At 44.2% G+C, this 16,609-nt stretch overlaps 1 protein-coding gene across 1 annotated transcript in view; it reads left to right on the top strand.

The window, feature by feature from the left end:
• MCCC2 (methylcrotonyl-CoA carboxylase subunit 2) overlaps positions 1 to 16,609 on the top strand; it is a 1,233,028-nt gene that overhangs the window by 516,133 nt on the left and 700,286 nt on the right. The gene's annotated exons all lie outside the window — the stretch shown is intronic.

The raw sequence follows: 16,609 nt of genomic DNA on the forward strand, positions 1-16,609 counted from the left end.
GATGGAGTAGTAATAGATATATGGTAATGTTCTGTGCAGTCTGTCAACATGCAAGTTTAATAAAAAAATATGTACAGAAATAGAAGCAGCCAATCTCTGATAATGGTCTGTACAGTGTATAATTAGCAACTATACTAATGATTTGGGGTAAAATTGTAACGTGTTAGTAGGTCTTGTAGGGGAGTCTGGGCTAGGAAGAAGAATAAGTAGTTAGTGTACATTGCTATATACAGCGTATGAAAAAGTTATGGACTAGCTGAAGCTAGTAAAGCATAGTTGTAGTTATTAATAAATATTATTGATTTGTTAGTATTGAATCATTTGTTATTGTCCTTTGCACCAAGGAAGAGGAAAGGGCCATATCCAATTTCCCAGTGACCGGCTCATTGTATCATGTTCTGAATGCTAAGGGTACTTTTACTGTTGCTCAATGTGGGCTTTTTTATTTCCTTTTTTTAAATTCCTCCAGGGGGTGACTACTTAGGCTATTTAGAAGCTTCTATGGGATTCTTTATTTATAGCCTTTCCTAACACTATAAACTGTGCAACTTTTCCAGGGCAAAAGCTGGGTTTGCTATGGTCATTCTTCTAAATATGTTGCAGCTAATCCTTCTTTTCAGGCCAAGTCCCCATCCTTGTGTGCTCCAAGAATCATCAGGACTGCTGCAGTGGTGATCTAAAAGAAGAATGTGTTACAATTTTGAAAGAATGTACCATAATAGTAGATGTTTAAATAACTCACTATTGGAGTACTGTCCCCCACTCCATCCCCTCATTCTTTGTTGGAGCATCCTGTGCTGGGCTGGTGTCTAGTCTTATGCTACCCACCCTTCTCTTTCTGTTAGGGCTCATGCCTGCTCAGGTCTGAATAGATGTAGGGAAGACATTTTTCCTCTTATATCTTGTGACGCCCGTGCACTGGCCCAGCAATCAAGGATCCTCAATCCTCACCACTAACACCAGTGAGGGGCATCCATGTAGGGAAAGGATAACAAATGCACACATAGTAAAGTACAATTTCCCTTAAGAGCACACAGAGATCACAGTCAGTCTGGGGCTGGTTTCTCCTTTTCTCTCCAGATCCCCAATCAGACTCCCCACTGGTACAGCTAGAGGGTCCAGATCTCAGCCTGGTGGGCAAGCTAAAACCTCCAGCACCCTCTCTGTCCAACTAGTGCTTCATGTCCCTGCCCAAGTAACTGACACACACACACTTGAGATAAGAGTTATATGCAACTACACAGACACTCCTGGGGAAGGCTGGCACAGGTTCTCCAGCTGTACCCCTTCACTGCCACCACCCAGCTAATATTTATCAGCTAATCAAAGGCCCTTAAAAGGGTGTCCAGTTGTTACTGTGCAATATTATTATTCAAGTGGTAAGTGCAACCTAACAGTCAAGACTTATTTGGAGTGACTTGGTACAGTATCACTGTGTACATTCAATGTACTCTTAGAGCTTAAATTATCTCTACATAAAACAGCCACAGTTGAAAGGTTTAAAAATATTTAATAATAAATAAAAACACAAGACAATACTTCTTACTACATAGTGCTAGTCAAGAGCTCAGAGATCACAGAGAAATACTTAAAATAATACTGTAGAAAAGTTCTATCAGCACAGAAAAACACTTAGTCTAATCTTCCGAAGCCCTTAGCTATTTCTAAGAAAAAACACAGTTCTAATATCTTACTTATATCTAGACACAGGCAGTGCTGAGTTGGATGTTTTCATTCTTTCTGTCCTTAAACTGATAACACAGTGCCACTGATTCATTTCAGATTGCATAATTTCTTTCTGGTTCCCAGGCTAACAGATTCTCTGAGGTTAATGGCCCTATTGATCTTGCAGCTGGTCAGGAAGCCAGAGCAATAAAAGAAATTATACATGCAAATTCTAGCCATTAACTCTGGCCTCAAAACAACAGGCAGGATGCCTTCATCCAGACATATCGTCTCCAAATTTTGACATCATAGACAGTCATAAAGTGCTTGACTTAGCTTTCTTACATCAGAGTGCACTGTTACATTTTTGCAGTTTCACATTTAACACCATTTTTCCCCTCTAAGAGAACAAGCCTGTGGCTTACATTAATATTTACAAATGACAGAATTATCTACAAAATTCTATCTGTCTACGCTGGCAGCCTGTACCTATCTTCACTCATCTCTCTCCTCAGCTTAGAACTAGAGGGTGTTTCTCTCTCAATCCCCTCCCCTGGCTATTTCAAGGCCTTCATCCTTAGCTTTCAGGGTAAATAAATAGTCCTTACTGTTCTGGACAAAAAGGCTGTAAAATGGCAAGGGCAGACGACACTCTTATACTGGGAATGTTGTGGTATCCATAATGGATGAGCGATTTATGTTGGACCTGCTGCGTCTAAAATCTCACAGCAGTGATCTCCTTAAACATCTGTTACTATGTTAAGTTCTCATACAGTTATACTTTTGCTGTATTTTAGAAATACAGTAAAAACACAGGCTGTGTTGTGCCTTTCATGTTGTTATTTTTTTAATTTTATAGCATCTCAAATGTTAATATCTTCAGATTCATTTCACAACAATCATGTACATTTTCCTTTTTCTGATGGAGGCAGAAATATAATAACATAAAATCATAAATATGTTTGCCTTTTGCAACATAAACACTAAAATCATTGATCTGATGTTGTCCTTTTCATTCCTGTGCGATGTGGGTTACAGATCTGACTTCAGATCCAACTCTGCCGCATTCCAGACTTATGGATCCAACTGTGGAGCTCTTGCCTGTATCCATAATGCCCTAGTCTGTCTACAATACCCCAATCTCATTTGCAACCATCCCACACAGATGCGGATCCTCTCTCAGAAGCCTTTTTTTTCAGTCGTTCGAGCATTTGTGAGAAGTTTTTCAGATAACCTTATCCATTTATTTTTTCTAAATCCTTCATCTTTTTATCTATCTAGCTTTCTGGAATTTCTAACAGTTGGTTCTTTCCTTCTGTTTTCTACCTTGTTAGGTTTACTTGTTGCATACCATTGTTGGCACCTCCTTTCTTTGCTTCTACTTCCTTTCATACCCTTTTTAGGGTATCTACCTCTACTATTGTTGGTAGTTTTTGCAGTTTTAAAAAATCTTTCCATTCTATCTTTCCTCTTTTTTCACCAAAACTATGGCTGAGAAGCCAAAAGGATTTAATAAAATTCCAAATTCTGATGCCCAAAGGGGTGTTGTTTGTTGCCTACGATCAACACTTCTTGATATCAATTGCACTATGTGTGCTGCCTTTAATTCTACGGCTAGAAGGAACAAGATGGTCCTCAAGGGATTGATTGCTCCCCTCTTGCTCTTCTTCTTCTGAGCTCCAAACTCCAGAAAACATTCCAGAGCTCCGTTGGAGCCTAGAAAGAGGTCCCCTCATAGATCTCCGAAGACACTTTCTACCTCTACAACTTTGGAATCTCCTCAGAAAATCTGAAGATCTTCAGATCCTGCTTCCTTAGATCCAAAAATGAAAACGTCAGCTCCTAAGCCCTTGGATCTGATAAGTATATCAAGCAAATCTCTGATACAGCCCTCGGATCTGAACTCTGGTGCTTCAGGGACTCCCAGAACTTGCTCACCCAAGTTTGTGGTTGAGCCCTGTCTCTCCTTAGCTTCATTCCTCCTTCCTGAAAACCACTCTGAGGAAACACTCTAGGCCACAGTTCATTACCTTGTCTGTCATTTCCTCCCGAAGTCTCTCCTAGACTGAAGTGGAGAGGATGATGAGAACATTTCTCAGATTCAGATGAGGGTTATTCCAGTCCTGTCTCCCATCGGATCTATAAGCCTTTCTTCCACTTCCTGTATAGTAATATCTCCTTCTGTAATCCATCCCGTAGTTTTGGAGCACTCAGATCCAAGACTCCTGAGAGAATTGGTGTTAGAGCCGAAGAGGGTTACTTGTTCGGCTCCAACAGTTCCTCTTGTCTGGTTCTGCTCCTATCCTCTCAGATCAGGATGAATCTCAGAGCCAAAGCATTGGTGTTGGATCTGGGGGGAGTGGGATCTACTTTGATGATGTCAGAGCCTTCCATGCCCCTCGGAGCCTCAGGGCTAGATCACTCGGGTCCAGGTTCCTCCTTGAGGCATGGATCAGGACAGAGTCAGGGCTTGTCGTCTTCTGAAGTTTTGGCTTTGATGTGACCACAGCTTCTCCTGGCCCTTCTGCTTTTGATGTAGTGGAGAGGGTTTTCTCTTATCCAAAAGACCTGATTTCTCTTTTTAATTTGGATATTACATCTATTCCTCCAGTGGGTCCGAGCTCTGATCCCATCAGACCTATTCTGCAGGGATAGCTAGTGCCAACTAGTGTCCAGAAATTTCCCTTAGAGGAAATTCCCCTTTCTTCGGACACCTCCCCAGAGTATCCCGCTGAGGAGGTTCTCTGTATGAGAACTTGCAGAAGGAGGCCCGTAGATTTCCCTTTGGAATCTCTCACAGAGGATACTGACTTTGAAGGGGAAGGGTCCCCCAGATCACCACTTGATGATATTTCATTTGGAGACATTTTGGAGATCCTTAAGCAGAAGGGTGGTTGACACTCAGATATTCCTTCTTTGGAGGAGTCAGTATTTTTGGAAGCTTTTGGTTCTGGCCCATCTACCTCTTGGGTGGCTCCCCCGGCTGATGAGTTTATCGACCTAGTCTCTCGCCGGGCATGGAAGGAACCAGACTCTGTCAAAACAATCCCCCATCTTCCAGACAAGGTTTTTGTCACCACCAAAAGACAGGCGTCATTGGAGTAAAGAAGTCCCTGTTGATGCTGTGGTTGTGGTAGCAGCAACAAAAAAGGAGTTAGCTGACCAGAGCTCCCCTGTCTGTCCCCCTAATAGAGAGTTGAGGGCATTGGACAGATTTGGAAAGCGCATATTTGCTTCTGCGACCTTTGCCGTTGAGGTCCCTGAATTATTTGGTGCAGTTTACCAGGTTGCAGAGGGATTTGACCAAAGAGCTCTCTAGATCCCTCAGATTTCATGTCTTTGGAGGATTATAAAAGATAATCCTCAGAACTTGCTAATCTAGTATCCATTTCCAATGTGTCCATGAGGTTGATAAACTATACTGCAGGGGGTACCTCATGGGCTGCCAGTTCAGGCATGGAGACACACCTGGATGTGGTTATGTGACTTTGCAGAGCCTTTCAAGTCTTCTTTCATCAATGCTCCTTTGGATGGATTGTCCTTGTTTGGTCCTTCTGTTAAAAGAAATGCTCTGCTGTAGTGAACAGGAAGGAAGGGCCCTGTCTGCTGTAGGGATCTTTTTTCCTAGTCCTCAATGATCTTTTTCCTGAAATCAAAGAGTGGGCAAGAAAATATAGTTCCGTAAATGCCAGGTGATCTTTCCAGGATTCATGTGAGGACATCTCCTTCAGAGGCAGAGGTAGCAGTTCAAATTGAAGAGGGCCATCCTCGCAGAAGAAGAATCCAGCAAAACCAAGGTTTCCAAGATTCCTTTCCAGATAAGCCTTTCACTCCTGAACAGTTGTCCAACTGCTTACCTGTGGATGTTGGGGGGGGGGGTGCTTCTCCTTGCAACCAGATGCCTGGGTGTCTATAACAAAAGATTCATGGGTGCTAAAAATAATATCCACAGGTTATTTCATACAATTTTTCCAGATTCCGCCAACCAAAAGAAGAAAGCTTCCCAATGTTCCACCCAGTCAGAGAGAAGTTGCAGCTCAAAAGATCAGTAGCTGCTGGACCAAAGAGTCATCCAGGAGGTCCCGCCAGACGAAAAAGGATTCAGAATTTACTCAATGTTTTTTTACTACCAAAAAAGACAGGGGATGTGAGGCCAATTTTGGATTTAAGCAGCCTGAACCAGTTTGTGAGGAAATCAAACTTCAGAATGGCCATGGTTCAGTCCATTCTGCCCTTTTTGCACAAGGATGATTGGATGTGCTCAATCGCTCTTCAAGATGCATTCTATCACGTCAAAATGAACAGATGCTCCCAAAGATACCTGCGCTTTCGAGTGAGAACCAGCCACTATCAGTTCAGAACTCAGCCCTTTGGTCTCACCACAGTCTCCAGGGTGTTTACCAAGTGTATGGGAGTGGTAGCAGCTCACCTGAGACTGCTAGGGTTCTGACTGTTTCCATATTTAAACGACTGGCTCCTGAACTTTTCAAATAGGCATCTTCTGGAACAGTCGAGGGACTATTTTCTCCAGCTTTGTCAAACACTAGGCATTACAGTCAACTTCTCCAAATCCAAACTACAACTGTTACAGAGCCTGGAGTTTGATTTATTGTGTTTAACTGGGCACCAATAGTTTACTTCTCTTCTTGCTCATCATATAGATACAATCAAGTTCCAGGTTCAGCAAATTCTTGTTCATTCTGCTCCCCCAGCCAGACTTATCCTTCAGGAGCTAAGTTCTATGGCAGTGGCTATATTGTTAATTCCTTTAGCACGTTTCTATATGTGTGTTATCCAGTGGACTCTAGCTGTTCACTGGTCTATTCTGCAACATTCTCTATCCTTCCCTGTCAAACTCACTTGGGTATGAAGAAACCATCTCCATTGGTGGATCCAGTCTGACAACATTTACCTGGGCACCCCATCATTCTGTCTCCTTCAGTGACCCACGGTGACCACACATGCCGCCCAGCTGGAGTGGAGGGGACATTTCTTGGGAAAGATTGTCCAAGGCACATGGTTCCCTCGAGACCAATTTGCAAATCAATGTCCTGGAGATGACAGCAGTCCTATTAGTGTTGGAGGTATTTCAAAATGTTCTCCCTCTGGGGGCTGTTGCGATTCAAACTGACAACATGTCTGTAGTCTGGTACAGCAAAGAAAAAAGGGGGACCCTGAGCTTATCCCTTCTGTTGAGAAGCTGTGAGAGTGTGGCATTGGGCAGTCTCATCCAAATTGCTTTCTTGTGGCGACGCACATTCTGGAGAAATCCAACATACTAGTGGGCAAGCTCAATAGGTTCTTTCTAATGCCTCATGAGTGGTCTCACAATCAGTTAGTGGCAGAGAAAATGTTCTGTCATTGGAACTAACCTTGCTGTGATCTCTTTACATCTTCCCACAATATAACAAGTGCAGCAGGTATTTTACCCCTCAGGGGAAGTCACTGAGAGATGATCTATTGCATGTTTGGACCTCCAGTCTCTTTTATGCCTATCCCCTGGTACCTCTGATTCTGAAATTCTTACAAAAAGCCAGTTGATTGAAGAGCTCAGTTATCCTCATTGCCCCCTTCTGGCCTCGTCAAGTGTGGCTCCCCCTTCCTTTGGTCTCATCTTCATTATTCTCTATGGATGCCTCAACCTAACCATATAGTTTCCCCAATTCCATTAATAGCTAGACAACCCAGACTTTCCTTCCCGGTTCATCATGTGCTTTTATCTTCCCAGAAAGCTTCTACTTCAAGGATTTACAGGAGGAAATGGAAAACATTCTCAATTTGGGCCCGTAAAAAGAAATTGACCTTTTTACTGCTTCTGTTTCTTTGGTACTGGAGTTTTTAGCTTCTCTTTTTTTCAGGCAGGTGCTAGGTTTTCCACAATCAAAGTGCAGTTAGCAGCCATATCAAATTTTTATTCAGGAGAGAAAGCTTCTTGTTTAGCTTCCTCCAAACTGTGCAAAGTTTTCCTAGAGGGCACCTTTGTACTCAGCCCTCCAGTGAAAGATCCCTCACCTCCCTGGGATTTGACAGTCGTACATCAGGGGTTGGCACAACAACCTTTTGAACTTTCAGCTAAAACTGATTTAAAATTTTTGTCTTGGAAAGCAGCAATTACATCTGCAAGGAGAATTTCTGAACTCTAGGCTCTATCATCCAAATCCTCTTACATTGTTTTTCACAAAGATAGAAATGTGATGTCATCTTCATTCTTTCATTAACCTGTGTGTCTCGGTTCTGACCCTTGGAATCAACCAGCCGCTTTACTAGCTAAAGATTCCAAGCTCGAGCTCCTCCCTCCTCTCTACAGTTCCCACTCCTTCAGATCTTGTTTGCTGCTTGTCGGAGTAACGGCAAGATTCCTGTGCTCCTGAGCTCCTCCATGGGTTTAGTGTTTTTTGTCATGCAAGTTAGTATATTTTTTCTCTTTTTTGCCTCTGATTTCTTAGTTCTTCCTTTTCTTCTTATAGTCTTAAAGCAAAAAAAAGTTTGCAATATTTTTTTTCCTTTACTTGTTTGCTCCGTCCCCTTCTGGATCCATGAGGTTTTCTTTGCAACATAGCCTTACCTTTTCTTCCTTCTCTCTCCCTTTTCCATGGCCTATCACAAAGAGAAACTGTTAGCCTTCAAGAAATGCACTTCCTATGGGCACAAGATCCCGTTATCTGATTCCCACAGGGAGTGTGTGTTTACTGCCTGGGGCCTTCTCATTTAGACAGCAACTGTGAGATTTGTAAAAGTTTTCTCCCCAGCCTCCTTGCAGATAGAAGAAGCCTATTTTAAAAGGTTTCCTCCCTTCTGCTTCTTCCTCCTGTGTCCCTTCAATGTCAGAGGCTCAACCTCCCTCTAAATCTTCTAAAGAAGCCCGGGAGAGCAGGAAAAGCTCCCCATGAGTTCCTCTTCAGAGCCGCCTAAAAAGGTGCCAAGGTCCTCGGACCCGACCCTGTCAGCGCCGACTTCCTCAGCTCCACAGTGGATTGAATCAGAGGTCCCCTCCATCATGCTTTGACTTCTGGCTTGAGACTGACTACCCCCAATCAGAAATCCTCTTCTCCGAGAAAATCTTCCAACCTCCCTCTTCCACATCCTTCAGATCATCTGGAAGCCTCTCTGAGAAAGGCATGGATAGACTAATGAGGCAGTTGTTTGAGGCTTAAATCCAGATGGGATCTTGTTTGCTCCGTCCCCTTCTGGATCCATGAGGTTTTCCCCTTTTTGCCCTGTAGCTCTTTCTCTGATCCGGGCCTTGTTTCTGCAGTCTTCAGTTCTGTTACTTCTGGGTGCTGAGGTGTTGGGGCTGATAGTTATCTCCTCTTTGTCCCTGACCATTTTCCCTGTTTTGGCTCTGAGTGCAGCTTGGAGCCATAGCCTCGACATCAGTTCCAGGGGTTTGACTTCCACTCCAAAGTTTTCAGTGTAGTCTCTTCCCATCAGAGCTTCAGCATTAGATAGCACAGCTCTGACTCACTCTTTGGAGCTGGTGGCTTAGAGGCTTCAGAAGGTGTCCACTCTGGTAGTTTCAGCTCTGGAGAGGATGCTGCCTAGAGCTCAGCTTTTGAAGTGATTGAGAGGGCCCTCTCCTGCTCCAGAAGACCCTCGGCTCTCATGTCTTTGGAACCTATCCCTACCTCTTCTGGATTGGCCTGAGACCTCTAGTCTACCGCGTGGACAGCCGGCCCTTGAAAGTCTCAATACATTTCCGTCTGTGGAACCCCAAGTCTATTTTGACACCTCACTGGAAGACTCCACCGAGGAGGTTCCTTGGAAAAGACTGTGCAAGAGGAGGAACATTGATTCCCCTGAGGAATCCATTTCCACTGACACTGAATTCAAGGAAGGTGAAGGAGCCTCAAGAATGCCACCAGACGTGATCTCCTTTGGAGACGTTTTAGAAATTCTCCATCAAAGAGGTGGTTCATCTGTCCAAAATCCAGTGCTGTTGGAGGCTTTCAGGTCTGGCCCATCCACATACTGGATGACCCCCCCCCCTCAACCCACTCATTGAGTTGGTATTTTCTAGGGCATGGAAGAACCGGATATGGCAGAGCTCATACCAAAACACGCAGATAAAATCTTAAGTGCAGCCCCTGACAAGACCTTCTTTACCAAGGGTATCCCTGTAGATGCCTTGGTTGTTACAGCAGCCACCAAAAAGGAGATAGCTCAAGAAAGCTCCTCTGTCCACCCCCCCCCCCCCCTACAGTAGAGAACCACTGGCTTTGGACAAATTTGGTAAGAGAATTTATGTCTCTTACATGTTTACTTTGAGAGCTTTAAACTATTTATCCTATTTTACAAGACTACAGAGGGACCTGGTCAAAGAACTCTGTAGCTTGGTCCCGGGGTCCATGTCTGCTGAGGCACGGAAAACTTTTTCTTCCAGATTGGCCAGCCTTTAATCACTGACTATCGCGTCCATGAGGATCATATCCCATGTGGCGGAGGGTACCTCAAGGGCGGCTGGTTCTGGCATTGCCATAAGGCATCATGCCTGGATGAGGCTGTGTGACTTTGTTGAGCCCTTTAAGGTGTGGGCTGTTTGAAGGATCAACCTTGTTTGGACCCTTGGTTCGGGATACACACCCACCTGTACCTAGAAAGATGGGAAGACGCTGTCTGCATCAGAATCCGCTTTTCTACTCTACAGAGGTCCTTCTCCAGGAACCAACATGGCAATAAAAAGATATGGTTCAAGAAATATCAAGCTTCCCATCAGGACTCTCCAGGAGACTTTTTCCCCCAGTGGCAGAGGGGGAAATAACCAGAATAGTAGACACCACTCATGCAGCAGAGGGGGCCAGCAAAACCAAGATTCTTGGGATCCCTTCTTGGAGAGACTCTTGCAGCACTCCTGAGTGGTTGCCAGACTGCCTTCCTCTGGAGGCAGTTGGGGGGCACTTTCCCTTGTGCCCCACAGCCTGGGAATTCATCACAAATGACCAATGGGTGCTAGAATCGTATCCAGAGGATACTACATTTCCTTTTTAGAGAAACGAAATCCAAAAAATGACCTCCCCAATGTTCCACCCAGTCAGAGGGAGGACGCAGCCGCAGATATCACAAAACTGCTGCAAAAAAGTCATCCAGGAGGTCCCTCCTCAAGCCGGATCAGTTGTCTATTCCAGGTTTTTTTTGGTACCTAAAAAGACAGGGGACCTGAGACCAATTCTGGATCTGACTTCTCTGAACAAATATGTAAAGAATGCAAAATTCAGGATGGTCATGGTTCATTCCATCCTACCCCTGTTGAGGATGAAAGACTGGATGTGCTCTATAGACCTAAAGGATGCGTACTATCACATCAAAACAGACAGGCACTCCAGACAGTACCTTCATTTCAGGCTAGGAGCAAGTCATTACCAGTTCAGATCACTCCCATTTGGTATCACCACAGCCCCCAGAGTGATCACCAAATGTTTGGCAGTGGTGCCAGCCCATCTCAGGTTGCAAGGGTACCGGATCTTCCCCTATCTGGATGACTGGCTCGCAACTGCTCCAACCAGGCATCCATTGTTACAGGCCAAGGATTATGTCCTCCACTTAGTTCCAGCTCTTGGAATAATGATCAACCTGCACAAATCCTAGTTGGAACTGGTTCTAGTAATGGATTTCACAGGAGCATGTCTGGACACAAGAATATCTCACGCTTATCTGACAACAGACAAAGCATCAAACTCAAGATTTCACATCAAACAACTCATGGCTATTCCAAAACCTCCAGCCAGTTTATTTTTCAGAGTGCTGGGTTCTATGGCGGCTACGATAACTCTGTTGCCCACAGTGTGCTTTCATATGAGAATCCTACAGTGGACTTTAGCAGTCCATTGGTCACTACACAGGAACCCTCTAAGCTTACCTGTCAAGCTTTCTTGGATTTGCAAAGAATCTCCTCTTTGGTGGCTTCACTTGCGGTCGTCGTTTTGTTCTTCCTCCCCCAAATGCCACAGTAACCACAGATGACTCCCATACGGGGTGGAGAGAGGCATTATCTGGGTCAAACAGTCCAAGGCAAGTGGACTCCCCAGGAGGCCAATTTACATATCAGTGTACTAGAGATGAGAGTGTTTTTTCTAGCACTGCAAAAACTACACAGTTCTCTTCCTGTAGAAACTATTTCTATTTATATGGACAATGCGTCAGTGGTCTGGTACATCAACAAACAGGGAGGGACCACATTTTATTACCTATGTCGAGAAGCTATGAGTGTGTGGCAATGGTCGACGTCTACCAACCACTTTCTGGTGGCAATGGACATACTGGGAGAGTCCAATATCTTGGTGGACAGGCTCAGACAAATTTTACTGATGTCTCACGAGTGGCCCCTGAATCAGTCCACAGCAAACAGACTCTTTCAGGAATGGGGTCAACCTTGCTTGTGGTCTTTTTGCTTCACCTCTCAACAACAAATGCAGCAGGAACTTTGCATTGATCCCTCTTCAGTGACAGCCACTCAGGAATTCTCTAGTCCATGCTTGAAGTCCCCCCACTGCCCATAATTCCAAAATTCTTACAAAGCTCTCAGGTTGAAGAGAAAGGTAATCCTTATTGCTCCCTTCTAGCCTTGACAAGCCTGATTCCCCTTTCTTTGGCCTTATCTGATTTGCCTGCTAGTGATGCTGGGCCCAATCCTGGATCTACTTTTTCACCCATCAGGCATACTCACCTGGACATTCACGGTCTGAAACGAACTGCATGGTTTTTCCAATTCCAGTGATGGCTAGACACCCCAGGTTCTCTTCCCCATTCAGAAAATATTGATCTCTGCCCTTAAATCCTCAACCAGGAAAATTTATAAGAGCAAATGGAAAAGATTCTCCATATGGGTGCAGCAGAAGCAAATATATCCTTTCACAGGCCCCTGTCTTGGTAGTTTTAGATTTTTATGGCATTTCTTTTCAGTAATGAAGCCAGTTACTCTGATGTTAAAGAAACGCTAGCAGCTATATCCACGTTCCATTTTGGACACTATTCTTTTTCTCTGGCTTCATTGAAACTCTGTAAAGCCTTTCGTAGGGGTACCTTTCTTCTTCGTCCCCCTATAAAAGATCCTACCTCTCCTTGGGACTTGACTAATTTTACAAGCTCTAGTCCACCCAGTTTTCGAACCAGCAGCTACAGTAGATTTTAAATTTCTTTCCTAGAAGATGTTGTTTTTGGTGGCTATTACTTCAGCAAAAGAACCTCCGAACTTCAGGCTCTTTCCTGCCAATTTCCTTACTTGATATTCCACAAAGATAGAGTGACCCTTTATACCAATCCATCCTTTCTGACTAAAGTTGCTAGGGAAGGTAATATCAATCAATCTATTAATCTTCCTGTTTTCTTCCCTAATTTTCAGTATAAGGGTGAGTACACTCTTCATTCGCTTGATGTATGTAGGCAATTATGTTTTTACTTGGATAGAACAAAGTCCTTCAGGAAGTCTGATCAGTTGTTTGTATCCTTTTCAGATGTTAAAAAAAGGTAAATCCATTACTAAGACTACCCTCGCAAGATGGTGGAAAGACTGCATTTCCTTTATTCCTTCAGGAGCATTAATTTCCTGGTCAGATTAAGGCTTATTCCACAAAGTCTGTGGCAACTTCCCAAGCCTTTTGGTCAAAGATATCTGCTGAGGACATCTTTGCAGCATCTACTTGGTCAAACCCTCATACCTTCATTATGCATTATAAATTGGACATCATCCCCGTGTGCAGAAGTGCCTTTGGCTGTGCTTCTGAATATCCTTCCATGAGGGCCACCCTGGGTTATTGTGGCTGTAGACGCTGTCCCAAAGGTTAATGAATGAATGAAGATGACAACATCAGATAAAGAAGTTATGTCTTACCAGACCATTCCGTCTGTGTTGTCTGTTGTGATTCCTCATTAACCTTCCCCCTCCTTCCTCCAATCCAAGACTTCAAGAGATCTGATGGATATGTTCATAGGAGCCACAATTCCTTATTGAGCTCTTGACATTCTAATCTGTACTCTGTACTGGCTATGTTGATCTATTTGTTAACCATTGATAGCTCTTATTGCAAACTCGATCTGAGGTAATCTGGAGGAGTGGGGAATTGTGGGTAGGAGGGAGGAGCTCAAACTTGGAATCTTTAACTAGTAAAGTGGCTGGTCATTTCTGAGAGTCAGAACCGATACTCACAGGTTAATAAAGAACAAAGATAGACAACACAGATGAAATGTTGTGGTAAGACATAACTTATTTTTACCTTACGAACCATTCCATCCTTCTTACCAAGTATCCTCTGAATTGAATATCAGTCAAACAATTTGCTTGTCTTCCCTAATTTTTCAAATAAGGGAGAATACATGCTACGTCTTTTAGACGTACATAGACAACTATGTTTCTATTCGCACAGGACAAAGGATTTCAGTAAAATAGACCAGCTGTTTGTCTCTTTCTCACCGAACAATTCTCAGATCTGCTCGAAGTTAGTGCAGAATGGCACAAAATACACTGAACCGACCGATATAGCCAACATCCTGGCAGACAGGTTCAGTGCAAACTTCACCCCCCCCTCACCCCCAAAAGGGCACATAACTATACCAGAAGAATGTAGTGCCCCTGAAATCACAGACACTCAGGTTAAAACAGCCCTCTACAAAGCCAAAAACACAGCATCAGTGGGACCAGATGGTGTCCCAGGCTGCGTCCTACACGAGCTCAAAGATGAACTAACCTTTCACCTAAACGCACTGTTTAAACTCAGCTTCTCCACAAGCTACGTGCCCACAGAGTGGTGCACAGCAACGGTTATTGCACTCCACAAAGGTGGAGCCACAACAGACCCCAGGAACTATCGCCCTATAAGCCTGACTAGCTTGGTCTGCAAAGCTATAGAGCGCATCATCATGGATCTCATTAGCAGAGACATTGGAAATCTCCAAACACTGGACCCTACCCAGTCCAGCTTTGTTAAGGGCAGATCATGCCTCCTAAACCTGGTGGACTTCTTTGAGACAGATACCAAGGCTATAGACGAGGGAAAGGTGGTCTACACAGCCTACCTAGACCTCGCAAAGGCCTTCGACACCATTCCCCACTCAGGTATTATAGACAAGCTCTCCAGCCTGAACATAAACCCCTACATCACGAGATGGGTTGCCAACTGGCTCACGGACAGAACCCACATGGTAAGAGTTGCAGGAGCTAGGTCTGACTCTAAACTGTTTACAAGTGGCATTCCCCAGGGCTCAGTCCTTGGACCCCTCCTGTTCAGCATATACTTCTCAGAGGTACATGCAAGCACAGGAGGACTATGGCTGACCAAGTTCGCAGACGACTGCAAACTAGGGGCTATAATTGACTCTCCGGCTGACACACACATACTCCAAAAGGGTCTCACTGAGACAGATACCTGGTATTAAAACCATGGCCTCAAGCTAAATGCCAAAAAGTGCATAGTCATCCCCTTTGGAAAAAACAAAGTACCCACAAAATACCACATAGGTGGTAGCCCCCTAAATACAGAAGACGTAATAAGGGATCTGGGGACCCAAGTAAATAGTAACCTCTCCTTTGGTAATCACATTGCCAAAGTGGTTAGAAAATCCTTCTATGTGGCCCACCTAATCACAAAAGGGTTTGCATCCAGATCGAAAGAGGTCATTGGGCCCCTCTACGTATCACTCATCAGTCCTATCATAGAGTACAATGCCCCATTTAGGATGTACCTTACAAGACACCTGCAACAACTGGAAAGACCACAGAAGTTCCTCACCAAGACTATCACTGGCCTCAAGCAGATGCCCTATGCAGCTCAACTGAAGAAACTCCAGCTGTACTCAGTTGCATGCCACCTACTCAGAGGTGATCTCTGCTTGACAGACAAGGCCATGTCCAACCCAGAATTGATGGACATGCTCCACCTAAAGAAAACCATATCCCCTCGAGCCACACGCTCCAGGGTTCTAAACCTCACCACAACAATAAGTAGGACGTGCTGGAGGGATAGATTCCTGTCCCAGAGACTTCCCATGCTCTGGAACAAGATTTCAGTCTACATTAGGCAGAGCTCCTCACTAACCCTGTTCAAGAGAAACCTTGACGAGTGGATGGGAAACTGAAAGTTTACCCCAGGGATCACTTCAATGGCTCTGCTGGACAGAGGCACAGGGAACTAATCTAAGGGGGCGGCGAAAGCCAACATATTCCAGCTAGGCTTATAAATGCCTTCGGGCAGATAGCCTAGTACCTACCTATGAACCTATGAACAGATTGGGATCACCAATTTTATCCTGGCAAATGGATTGCTAATTGCATTTCTTTTGTATGTTCCCAGTAAGGTCTCTCCCTACCAAAAACCTCCTAAGGCACATTCGACTAGATCCATGACCACTTCTTCTGCCTTCTGGTCTGGAACTTCCATTGATGATATTTGCACAGCAGCTATGTGGACAAATGCCCGTACCTTTATTGCTCATTACAAACTAGACTTGACTTCTGCTTTTGGGTCAGCAGTTCTCTGGAATATCCTTCCATGAGGGCCACCCAAGAGTCACATAGCTGGGAACTCTGTTCTATATGTTGAGGAAGAATGAAAAGGACAACATGAGATATTAAATGAAGTACTCACCTTAGCTATGCATCTGTTTTATTCATTTTCATTCTTCTTCAACCCCACCTCCTTCCTGTCATCTTCTGGAGTGATCTGATTGATATTTTGGAACCCTCTGTTTCAGGTTTGAGCCTTAGCCTTAACTGTTATTTCCTTTTTCCTACTATATCTTAGGATCTATAAGGCAGCACACGCAATCTGAGGTATTGTAGGCTGACTAGGGAATTATGGGTAGAGGAAGAGCTTGAGAGTTGGATCTGTAAGTCTGTGGAATGTGGCTGAGTTGGATCTGAAACCCATATGTTGAGGAGGAATGAAAAGGTGAATTGGAAGTCCTCCATATTACCTGTAAGTTTGCATACTGCATATTAATATGTGTGTGTGTGTGT

This window comes from Protopterus annectens, chromosome 2.part2, assembly GCF_019279795.1.
Source record: "Protopterus annectens isolate FY-2018-M chromosome 2.part2, PAN1.0, whole genome shotgun sequence".
In the NCBI taxonomy this organism is placed as follows: Eukaryota; Metazoa; Chordata; order Ceratodontiformes; family Protopteridae; genus Protopterus; species Protopterus annectens.